The 12,723-nt window shown below is 40.6% G+C and overlaps 2 long non-coding RNA genes across 2 annotated transcripts; both read right to left on the bottom strand.

Moving 5' to 3' along the window:
- Positions 1-238: 238 nt before the first annotated feature.
- LOC118311669 lies at positions 239-3,858 on the bottom strand. The gene is made up of 3 exons (XR_004794043.2): positions 3,655-3,858; positions 893-1,032; positions 239-774 (listed from the first exon to the last, which is right to left on the bottom strand). It is a non-coding gene; the product is annotated as an uncharacterized LOC118311669 (long non-coding RNA).
- Positions 3,859-5,691: 1,833 nt separating this feature from the next.
- Positions 5,692-7,386, bottom strand: LOC118311169. The gene is made up of 3 exons (XR_004793918.2): positions 7,136-7,386; positions 6,973-7,024; positions 5,692-6,582 (listed from the first exon to the last, which is right to left on the bottom strand). It is a non-coding gene; the product is annotated as an uncharacterized LOC118311169 (long non-coding RNA).
- Positions 7,387-12,723: the final 5,337 nt, after the last annotated feature.

Below are 12,723 nucleotides of genomic sequence, written 5' to 3'. Positions count from 1 at the left end.
TGAGCACATCAGTTTAAAAATCACGTACAGACAATATCTCTTGAGGTGACAAACAATATATATATATATATATATATATATATATATATATATATATATATATTCTGATATATGACTGAGTTGTGATATATATATATATATATATATATATATATATATATATATATATATATATATATATATATATATATATATATATATATATATATATATATATATATATATATATATGTATATATAGGTCTGGGATGCTTTCTTTTAATTCTCACACCTCAGTCATAATTAACCCATTCCTGCTGAGAGGAAAAATTATTTAGTGTATATGTTCTCAGATAAGTTAATTTTCCCCACTACTTAGACTAGTTTGTGGGAAAGTCGCCAGATGCCTCAGATTTGTTTTGAACCTCTTCCTGTCTCAACCCTTCTCTTCCATCCCCTCTGTGAATTGTGAAGTAGCAAGCAGTACTGAGTACTGAGTAAATGCCAGTATATTTAAAGTGTGTTTTCATTGTCAAACAAAGGCTAAACACGATGGTTTCCATCCTCTCCCATGTCCTGGCAGAGGAATGTGATCTTTCAATCCACCCGGATCTCCGGTGGCAGACGGTGAACTGTGTGCGAACTGTTTAACCTGGATGAGGATCATCAACTCTCACAGGTCTCACAGGACATGGATCAAGATCTGTTCCTTCCAATACAGACCCTCACCACCAGCGAAGACTAAGAAGTGATGACATCGCTGTGTACATGTTAAAGAAATGGTTGCATTCACACCTGATGAAAAGATAGAAGTTTTTACATTTTGCAATATTGTATTCACACAGAAGAAGAAAAAAAATTCCACTTCTTAATCAAAAGTTTTAGTTATGATAAATGTTTCCCTGATGCCTACTTTCATTTCATACAGCAGTGGACTCCAGCACACGTACGATGTTGTCATGTTTCCTCCTCCTTGTCTCTTGTCCATGTTACCGCGCCTGCGAGCAAACCGATCCAGGCAGCGGACACCGGCCGGTCCGGAAAATCTGTCACCTGCAGGTGGCAAATGCAGAGTCAGGGCAGCAGGCGCCTCCTTCCATATGGCTGGGACCCAAACAACCCAGATGATTTGTCATCATGCTGTCCACCTTTCACACCCCTCAGCCGCTGCTGTGTGGAGCAGTCGTTTACCTCTGGGTCAGGTTACACTTGTGGTTGTGCCTTGGCGAGTCTTGTGAAACCAAAGAGATGACCTGGAATTCTATCCTCTGACCCCCGTGTGAAAGATACACTTGAGACGAGGCTTCTCTCACATGATTGGGTTCTTTCTTTCTTTCTTTCTTTCTTAAAAATCAACCAAACTATCGTCAAAACAAAGAACTTTTAGTCATTTGAAACCATTTATGTGCCAAAGAGAAAATGCTAAATCAGCTAAGTCTAAAATATAACACCATACCAGATATCAGTTCAATAAACATGCAATAAATCTAAAAAAAATTCCTCCATTCAACACCCAAGGGTAAAACAGTGCTGCACGTCACACACAGTATTATGTTTCAGGTTACAATCCTTGAACTGGATTTACCACCTCAGTGTGTAGTCTGACCTTGTGGTGGTGTGGGCCGTAGTTGACACAAGACAAACAGAGCAAAGGGTTATATCAGTTTGGATAAAAAGCTTGTTTACAGCTCAATAAATAATCCACTACACAGAGAAAGTGCACAGCAGCAGCAGTAGCCGATGAAAGAGCAACAGAGGAAACTCTTTTACATTTTTGTAACCACAACTGAAGAAATTGTCGTAATGGCGCCTTCGTCTCACTTCACAGAGATAAAAATAAAAACAGACTCATCGCTCTGTTTATATGTCCATGTGTGCAGGAGCCAGTGTGGACAGAATGAACAGAACAAAAAGGCAGTGGCAGCGCCAGGGACGGACGGGGGCTAATAAAAACGGCCCTGGACTTTTCCCCCCAAATAGGCCCCACCACCACTAGCTGTGCAGATTGACACGTAGCACCATAAGAATTGGTAACGTTTATTTCGATATGCTGTACGATATGCGACCAGCTCGTGAGCAATTTAAACAGGGACGAACGGGTGTGAATTTGGATGTTGACTGGGTAAAATGACCAGATCAAAATAATTGTAATAATTCATTTTACTATCGTCTTGTTCGGGGTGCGATCTGTGAAGATTTAAAAAAATAAATAAATACATAATGAAACCAGAAGGCAAGATGCCCCTGGGCAGTGCAGGTCAAGCACTCACCACGCAGCTTTGATGCAAAAATAAATATTTGGTATTCCGAAAGAAATGCAATTGATTTCAAATTCAGTCTGTTACAGATTTTTTAACTTAAACGGCAATACATTTCAAGTCAGACTAAACAATAACTTAGTGGGGCATGCATCATAAATCCACAACTGGAACAGAGCCAAGTGCAGTGTTGTTATTCACTGCTTCACTCCATTCAGTTTACCTGAATGTTATTAACCTCATTCTCAGAATCCAATTGACGCTGTTTGTTGCTTTGGCTTTTAGAGGGATTCCTGTCGTTGCTGCAATTTAACTTGCTGAAATAATCTGTTAATGATGTCGGTGAATTAAACACTAAAAGAGAGAAATTGTACTGTATTTTAAGAAGCATGGATAAAGGAATATCTCGTATGCTTCTTTGCTTCCTTGCTGTCACCTGCTACAATTGTAGGTCAACAGAGTGAATTGTCACCTCGGTTTTTGTACAGATTGAACTAATATGACATAGCTTGTTAAGTAGTGATCTACACGTGTGCTGGCAGGTTGATTTTTGTTGCTTCTGGACAGAGTCAGACTGGCAGTTTCCAGTCATATTTACTGCACAGACATGGATTCAATCCTCTCATAACTCGTAGCAGAACGTTGAAAAGTTGCTTCCAAAAATGTCAAAAATATTCCTTTATCTAGTGTCAAGAAAAAAAGTAGTGATAGTAACTGCAACAAAAAAAACTTAAACAAATTGTAAGAGAAGATCACTTTGTTTGAGATGATGCATCTTTTGCACAAAAAAAAAAGAAAAAAGTGAAGAATAAAATAAAGACGAGCTTTGTCTCGCTCAAAAGTGTGAGTTCTGGCCTATGGTGTAATGCACAATGTGTTTACTTGATATGATTTCCTAATATTTTGCAGAATTCAAATGGGCCACAGAACTGCACTCACATTCTTTGGCTGTCTGTTGCCTCAAAACCCGTTGGACGCTGAACACACAAAGCCATTTGGTCTGCAAGCAGGAATCGGAGCACTGAAACATTAAAAGCTTCAGTGAAACGTGGATGATTAAGTGCATAACATCTGCTCTGTGAGTGACACTCCCCTTTTTCTTCCGTGTTTCACCACAGCAACATTCTTGAGACGACCGGCACATCTACTTCCACACTAATCTCCAGCAGAACCCTGCAGTGCGGGGCAGACGCTCAGTTCTGCTGGAGAGCATATTTTCTGAGCGGCAGTAAAAGATGTTAGAAACCCCATCTGTCTGACATTAGCCCAGCTCTATGGCAGAGCCTGCAGTGCACTGTTTGCTCTCTCACCGTCCAACTTTTAGAACATGAATCATTTGAAAGTCTGAACAAATTGAAAATAATAAAAAAAATCCCTCATATTCCAAACATGTATTGGCAAGAGGATGACGCCTCACCTTCACTGCTGGCTCTTCTCTTAGATGCAAGGAATATAGAAAGTCTTGGTGAAAAAAGTAAGGATACGTCCTTTTTTTACCAAAAATAATTTCACCACATTGCAATAGCGGTGGGTCGTTGCACCAGCTGGGCCCAGTGAATCCAATCTGTACACAATGCTCAGATTACACTGAGAAGAAACTTTTCCACCATTAGCACGCTGACGAGCTGATGTACTGGAAAAAGTCCAATGTCACTGTGTAGCTCGCATGTTAAACCAGCATGAAATCATGATGTTATTTTCGTTGCAAACACGTGTTTAAGAATGAGAGTGGATCTGATGTACGGACATGCATGGAATGCTTTTCACTTCGGGCTACCAGCAGTCAGCTGAAACTGACAGTGGTTTCCACCGAAAACAAGAGCAGGGAAGATGGTGTCAGTAAGCATTTTAAAGAAATGCTGATCATTACTTGATGATTTCCTCTTCCTCGTCGGGGTCTGCCATCACAGAGGTCTTGCATTCATCATTTGTGCAATACTTTCATTTAGGGTTTTTAAAGGCAGCACGTTAACTTGTGTTCAACATTCACCTTTTTTGATATTCTTCTATACTTCCACTTCTGGATTAAGCTGTGTGTAAAATTATTGTGTCATTAGATTAGCAGAACATCATTTAACAATTTAACACCCAGTACACTGTTGTATAACCTCAGCAAATACAACAATATTGTCCGCTCATCCTCAGGGCTTCGTGATCCCAGTTTCTTTGGTATGCAGACTTCTGGCACTGCCGGTCAATTCCTCCTGCTTTTAGTGTCCCTCTGTCTACTGTGAAAGACAGTATCATCTTCATGGGCTCGCCGACATGGGACGGGATGAAGCCGTCGTCACTGAGCTCAGTTATCAACTGACACATCACATCTGGATCAGCTGCTCATCAGCATTGGTTAAATGACCAGTTCCTCAGTGTCTGCTGCGGGCAGCCAGGCTACAACTAATGGCATTAGCTCTATACGAGCCTTATCTCCTAACCTCAAAGGTTCCATCGGCAACTTCTCGGACCTTAACTGGTTTGACCCCAGAAGGTTTTAATCCTGTCAATTTTCTTTAGCCATCTGAACCTATCATAACGTCAACTATGTAAAAAATATATTGTAGAATGAAGAATAATAGTAAAATTAATGATAAAAATAATAGCAGTATTGCACGTAGTCAATTAATCTAAATCTCTGGGGACATTTGAATGGGTGTAAACCATTTGTAATGAATAAATCACTGTGCAGCAATTACACGGTTACACACAAATTAGGGTGTGGTCAGGTCAAATCATATTAAGTGTATTAAAGGTACAGAGTGTTAGAACCCCACAGACCTTAACCTCACTGGATCATGTTTAATCTCCCATTTTCATCTGTCACATATTATGCCATGTTCTGTGGTGAGGGCACTTCTAAAATGCCTCTGTCGAACTGGCATTATTGATTGTTACTGGCCATGGATGACGGCATTTCTGAATCCCAGCAAAGTTGATAAAAGCCTGTGTAAAATGCCGTTATAGTTACATTGTTTAGTCAGATGTTACAGTATGAATATGTTATGAGGAAGGAACTTCAATGTGAGTCATGTTTTGTTTGTGATGTGGGATGGCATAAAAAATAACATGGCGTTTCAAAAGCCATTTGTCATGTCCACGCATTTTTATTTTTTCACATGTTGCCACCGAGTCCCTTTTCTTCATTGGACTCTGCTTTAGTTAGGGTCAGGGCTTCGTCAGTAGAGGATTGATGTAGATGGAATGACATGACGTGATAACACGCAAAACATATTTGAAATTGGACATTGCTGTCTACATAAAAATAGGCTGTAGCTAATGGTCCTCTGCAGTCAGTTAAGGTAGAGTGTTGTGTACTGGATTTTTATCTTCAACACTTTTTTGCTTTTTGCTTCTTCTTTTGTCTTTGCAGCCCCATATGATTAGAGTGTCCTGCATTGTTTACAAAATATTGAGCAAACGTGCACAAAAAAAACAGGCTACTGTCCAAATTCACCCAGCAGCCACTGTTTATATTTCTTTGACATTGTCACAGCTGCCCTCTTTGCCTGTGTGTTGTGTTTTTGCAGTTATCTCTGGGACGAAGAGGTCAAATCAAACAGGTTCTTGACAAATTGGTACAACACCAGATTGTTGAGGAAACAGAAGGATAGAGCCACAGGCCACACAAACATTCAGAAATCAGAGTCAGATATATACATAAAAAAGTTAGTTAAAATTGCCAATATCCTCCTCATCACAGTAACCTATCTTCTCAATCAAACAAGGTGATAATCACTGAATGTCCACCTAACTGGTTGGTTGACTGCTGGCGTTTCTCATTGCTACAGATGAAGACAATGTGTGGTGGTGATACACAACTAGACAAACACAAGCTGCAGGCAGGGTTTTTCTTTCTCCTTTTAAATGTGTGCAACTGCAACATTGACCCACAAATAACAAACTACAAATGTTTCATGACTGCAGACACACACGCACGCACGCGCACACACACACACACACACACACATACACACACACACACACACACACACACACGCACGCACACAGCAACATTCTGTTAGCATTCACTTCCACGGTGACCCCTGGGAGCTGCCTGGTGTCGAGTCTTCGTCTGTTGATGAGGTGAACATCATCATCATCCCTCATTTAATTTTCTTCATCCACTTGTTGTCCCACCGGCTGCTCTACGGTAGCTGATGAAGAAAAAAACACTAACTGCGCACGGATGTTTGACGAAAGCTGGCTGAGGTTCTTCTTGGTGTTCACGGTGGTGAATAAAAGAATGAACTTGATGAGCCCCAATTGTCCTTACTTGAATGTATGAGTTTCATATCTGTCGACAGGGAAGATTCTTGGTCCAGCTCACATGCCGACAGCCAAACCAAGAAGCCTAAAAGTACCGAAGAAGCATTTCGGTATTATACCAACAGCGGAGGGGGAGACAAGGTCTAGGTCACAAAAAGTCATATCAGGTTTGTAGTAATTGAAGTTTTTTTTTGCTTTTTCCCTTGGTGCATGACAGTTCAGCGTATCACATACATAGACATTTCTTGTCACAGTAAAAAATAAAGTCTTTACCAAGAACAAAAAAAACATCAGGTTTGTTATCAGAATGGTGACTGTCTCAAGGCACATCTTATCCCAAAGGGACAATATGGCAACTCCTATAAACATAAAACATCCTAATCTAAGGCAATTCCTGCAGAGGCCTCCCCCCCCCCCCCCCCCCCAACACACACACACACAGACACACACACACTCACACACAGACACACCACACCTCTTGTTTCTGCGCAGCCCTGTCTACCACCACTCTTCTCCCCGGGGCTTTGCTGTAAAACAACAGTGGAATCTCCCATGGTGACACAGCGCACTCCGGTACTTTTCCACAGATAACATGTAGTGAGAGGTAGAGTGTTGCGATGTGTGTTTACATTTATTACCTCTCATTCCATATTGTCGACGTAGACCGTGCTCAATTCCCCCCTTCAATGAAAACGTTATGTTCTTTTCCCACGAATTGGCTGCTGATCAACATCAAACCTTTGGCACCGTTGGAATCATGATAATAATCTCCTTTTCTCATGACACATACTGAAAACAAGCTTGCGAAAAGCTTCACAGGATTAAAAACAAAGTTAAAAGCAAAGAAAAGAAAATACAAAAAGAAAGAAATGTAGAGAAAAGAAATGCCAGACCTTTCGGGCTGACGACAAATCTTAATCTGTTCATTGATGTATTACTATATGTTCTTTTAACTGATTTTGTTTGTGTTGTCAACAGCTTGATGTCTTGACAAGCCCTCAGACAGTGATCCACATGATTTAATACACAGTGTGGCCGTCATAGTTAACCTTTCCTCTGCATGCACAATCCATTTAGCCACTTACAACTGAGGATGCATTCTCTGGTTTGGTGCAACAAAGCCACCATTCATGTATCCCCTCTGAGCATTTTAATCAAAGTTGGACCACAAGGACATGAGTTGCTGAATGAGATGATCCAAATATTGTGATTTATCTTGGTCAAAGATCGAACTGGCCTGTTTTTGCTTACAGAAAACACTATCGGGAGCTCATTTTAATGGTGGAAGTGCTAAATCTAAATGAATATTTTGAATGTTAATGACTTGTTAGTTTCAGTTAACTCGCGTGATGAACCATAATTCACCAACTTCTAGTCTTTTCGATCCATTGCTCCTTTTTATTTTTTCGCTCAGTTGAAGGACGATGGAACAGCAATGCTCTGAATTCCTTCCAGCTCAAATTCTTTGTGCACCTGTAACAACAACGAAAGCTCAGGAGTCGACAAAAAGAAGATGAGATGGACCCTGTACGCAAGTCACAGAAAAAATACAAAACACCAATACAAAGTAGGAATACAAAACACATCATTTGTAAAACGTCATACTTTAAATGCTGAGAGGAAACTTGATGATCTATAATGAAACAGACCCCTTCTCTGGTGCTGTGTCTGGCTGTGGAAACCACAGAAAGTAATGAACATTTCCTGTTTGATGACGAACAGGCAAACTATACTTCATTTTTATTCTAATATGAAACTTGTTTAAAATATTCAGCCCCAATACACTGCATGGGCAGATAAGGTTTCATAAGCTTCCTTATGTTTTACGGGACACTTTAGAACATGAAACTGTTATGTTGCCGCAGGTGGTTTACTGTTGCATGTCAGAGGGCCGCCTGCTCTTAAGTCATACTGATCGGTGATGTAACTCAAAAAGTGCCTTTCTTAGACCTGAACGTCATCAGGATTGGTCTTACACTGTCTCACGCTGTGCCTAGGAAGTGCCTGTTACAGTTGCCCAATGTTGCCCAATTGTTCAAGTAGCTTATTAAAAGAAAAAGAATAAATGATAAAGACTAATACGTGTGTGCTGCTCTTATTTCATGTTAGCTCATTTTCACTTTTTGTCTTTCTGTTCACTCAAAAGTCATTATTCTCACTTCAGTATTTTCACACTTATGGTAAAAAATACCTTCCATGCTATGAAAAGAGCTGACGTCCTCGTATCTGTACAGTACAACACATTATTGGCAGCTTGGCCCCACAGTATACTTGATGCGTCAGGGTCACCAGAGGTTCGGTCCACTTGCAGTTTAAACACATACCTCTCAGTAAGTTCCATGCATGCTGAATGAAAGTAGTTCAAAGGTCACTATGTTTAGATCACATGGACTTTCCATATTCAGTGTTTCGTGGTTTGCGTGCAGTGTCCACTTATCGACAGCTGCTGACGAATGACAATAAGCTTTGTGCTGTAAATCAAGGAGTCAGGAGTTTTTTTGTTTTACTCTTAAGCATTTGGATCATTAACAAACTTTTGATAAATTTTTTGCCTCTCTGTGGTAATTTTGTTGTGAGACATTACAGCAGTCTGAGTATCTCGCTAGCACAAAGATCTTGAAAGGTATTTTTTGTCGTGCGCACGCTGCTGTCCAAATTCAAGGGCATGATCCTAGTTTAATGGAAATTAGTGCCTCCCTCTTTCTCCCTCAGGCTGAGCATCTGTGAAGACTGAACTAGTTCCAGAGTCATATTTTTCTGATGTGACCTTTGATCCCTGTCAGGCAACCATGTGCCTGGGTCATGTTTTGGGACAGGCACGTTGATATCCGTCTTTGTCTAGGCCCCGGGTCAGTGGAGTTCATGAGAAGGGGTGGGGAGCGCTTGTTAACACATAGCACAGCTTCTTTAACCGGGGGTTAAGGAGAGAGGAGGAACAGTAGCAAATAAGTTCCAGGGTTGGTTGGCAAAAGGCTATGGAGTGTTGTTTTCATGACGTGCATTCCTCAAATGGGCCTTGCAGAAAACAAGAAAAGAAGTCTGGCTGATGTTTGGGGAACAGACAAACATAATGAGAAAGAAAAATATATTTCTGGTTGATTTTTCTGCAACTTTTGTGTTTTCATCGTCATGTCAGCAAGGTCATCTCAGAGAAAAGAAATGTATGAGAGAAAGTCTACAAGCTGGAGGAGTGAAGAAAGATGTGGAGATTAAGTGCATTCAAACGGTGTCGGAATAACAGGAAAAAAAAAATAGTTTCCAACTGGGAATATTCACGTGAACTCCACCTTCAAGTTGGAACAACAGCTCAAAAATGTTGGTACATGAGTTGCTGGCACCATACACAGACAGGATGGGAAAGAGCAGGCGTTTGGTTGATCGGTGAAAACCTTTGATTAATGGTGCAAATCTATGTATTGCAAATCAAGTTTTTGCTCACATTTAATTTTAAATATGGTACTAAGTTGTAATGGTTTGTTGTTAGAAAAAAAGTTAGAAAAAAAAATACATATATGCCTGTAACACCTGATCCTTTTTCTTTGCTCTTTGTTACTTAGCAAATATTGTAAAGAGGTGTCAAGGTGTTGTTTAAATGATCTAAATACATAAATACAACAATACATTTTGTTTACAGCATCCATGTTTGTTTTCCACATTCCGACTTCAAAGCACATGTACAACTACAACTCGGTAAATAAGATCTTACGAGGAACGCATGATTACTCAAATTCACCCGACAGGGAGGCCCCAAAGAAGGACACTATCAGGTTGCATTATGGGAAATGTGTACTTTTCAAACTTGACCTACAAAGGGACAAAAAGTCTAGATATCTCAGTCTCTGGTGCTTCCATTTAGAGTGCCCTTTTTTAAAATCAGCGTCAGGTGAGACCCACAACGTTATGGAAGAGCAATAGTAAAATCATTGGTGTGGTTCTCTACTTGCTTTAAAAGGAAACATTTAACCCAGTTTACAAAATGGGGTTTATCTCTGTGGCCAACAGGAATAACATATTTTTCGTTTTTCAGACTGTTTGTGGGGATGTTTTGAATACTGACTGGCAGACATTTATTCTACAAAAACCCACGGCACTATATTTGTGCTATTAAATGTACATCTATGTACGACACACAGCAGTTTGTTCATTGACACGTGTCACTTCTGCTCCAGCTTATCTGCTCTTGCACCGCGGCAAACCCCAATGTGAAGTTGAAGATTCTGATGTAAGACAGGAAAAGACTGACGTATCAAATCTATGCATCCTCTGGCCTGTGAATAAACAAGCAAACCGAAGAAGCCGAGGTTTGTCTTCTGCTTAGGCTCTCCTACTGACAGAACAAGTGTTGCCTCCCCTCGTTCAGACCTGAAACCATCGCCTCTTGCAAAGGATGTGAAGATGAACAACCCACAGAAACTTTGGGCCACTAAAGAAAACCGCAGGGGGAAAACAACCAGAGTGAATACTGAAATAGACCAGTTGTCATAGCCACCTGAACAGCTGTAATTAGACCTGTTGAGCTGCACTGCACATAAAGATTCAATGTGAGACTTTTTCTGCAACACAGCGGGAAAATGACAGGAACTCTATTTGATTTGTGTGGGAGGGAGGACGGCTGATAATTTAAGCACTTACTCCTTACTATTAGTTGTGTTTAATGTTGCTTAATATTACCTTTAAATATCAATACATGTGTGTGAACATGCATTATTTGTGTATACAAATAAAAGTGTGGAAAATGCTGCATCACGTCCGAAGTCTGTGATCAAATCTAAAATCAAAATGTTATTTTCCCCGAGCTCACACTGATTTGTTTGTATTTCTGTGACGAACACCGTCTCCAGTAAAGTCACAGTGTACTCGCTCCAGTTCTGGATTATCGTAGATCTGTTTTTTTGTTTTTTCCCTCCCAGTGAATGGTTGATGTTGCCTGACTGTTGGTTCAACAAATCCTCACTGCAGCTCACTGGTGAGAGTGAAGAGGTGATGCCAGCAGAATGCATTTAAAAAAACAACAACATTTAACTAAACAGGGGAGTAAAGTAGAAAATAATGATGTTCTATGTGTAGTCAACACAAGGATTATTTCATGTTCATCGTTTCAGTAGTTCAAAACACAATGGTAATGAATAATATTCCACAGTTTGTTTGATCGCATGCACAAAGCTAAAGAAAAAGGCTGCTCTCCATATTTCCAGATGACATTTAACAGGCAGCATATGATGAATAGGTTACAGAATACATTAAGGTAACATGTTACATAAGGCACACACACACACACACACACAAAAAGAGAAAAATCCTGAGCTGTTACCAAGGAACCAACCACTTAACTTGAAGAAGGACAGACATTGTTACAGATACATCATAAAGATGTAATAATTAGGTGCTGTGCCATTAACCAGATGACTCAGTGGTCAGATACATCAAGGACCATGATACACTGTCTGTTCTCAGTGATCTTATCATCGGCATTGTTTTATCCACACCTACACATGCACACAGTTAGTGTCAGGTTTGTTCACTCTCACACTGATAAGTGTCTTAGTGTTACCCAGATTAATACATGGGTAGGGATGTTGTGGGAACATAGACTTTTGTACGCACACACAGGCACACACACACACACTCACACACACACACACACTCTTGCACACGCACACAAAGACACGCACACAAACACACACGCACACACACACACACACACCCTCGGGGTTTGACATAATTTACAATAAACCATAAGTACTGTAGATTTTCCTGGAAGGCTGGTCGAGTGTTCACAGCAAACTAACTCGTGTACATGCAGTAAAACAAATGAAACATTGACACAAATATTTCATGAACGCTTCCCTTCCGAGCACAGTGATATTCCTTGTTTAAAGCAGAGGAGACATGGCCGCTGTTCTCGGAGGAAGAGGAACGCGGCTCGCTCGTGATTATGAACCTTCTATATTGAATTAGTGGACGAGACGCTGACTTTTCATAACTTTTCCGCGGGACCTCGCGCAGGTTCACGGAGACAACATGTTCTCATGTTCCCTACGGTATTTATAACTCGGTCAGCTGACCCTGGATCTGGAGCCGTCCACTTCGCGGAGACAACAACACGGAGCGGGGAAATACACCCGACCAAACAACCGCTCAAATCTCCAATTTATTCCGCAATAAACGCGCAAATGTGTATCAATGCTGACGGCTGTCGGGTGCCCGTGTGTCACCGTCGACGACA

This window comes from Scophthalmus maximus, chromosome 5 (genome assembly GCF_022379125.1).
Source record: "Scophthalmus maximus strain ysfricsl-2021 chromosome 5, ASM2237912v1, whole genome shotgun sequence".
Lineage (NCBI taxonomy): Eukaryota > Metazoa > Chordata > Actinopteri > Pleuronectiformes > Scophthalmidae > Scophthalmus > Scophthalmus maximus.
Note: the sequence above shows the minus strand (reverse complement) of the source record. Positions and strands in the feature narration are given on the sequence as shown.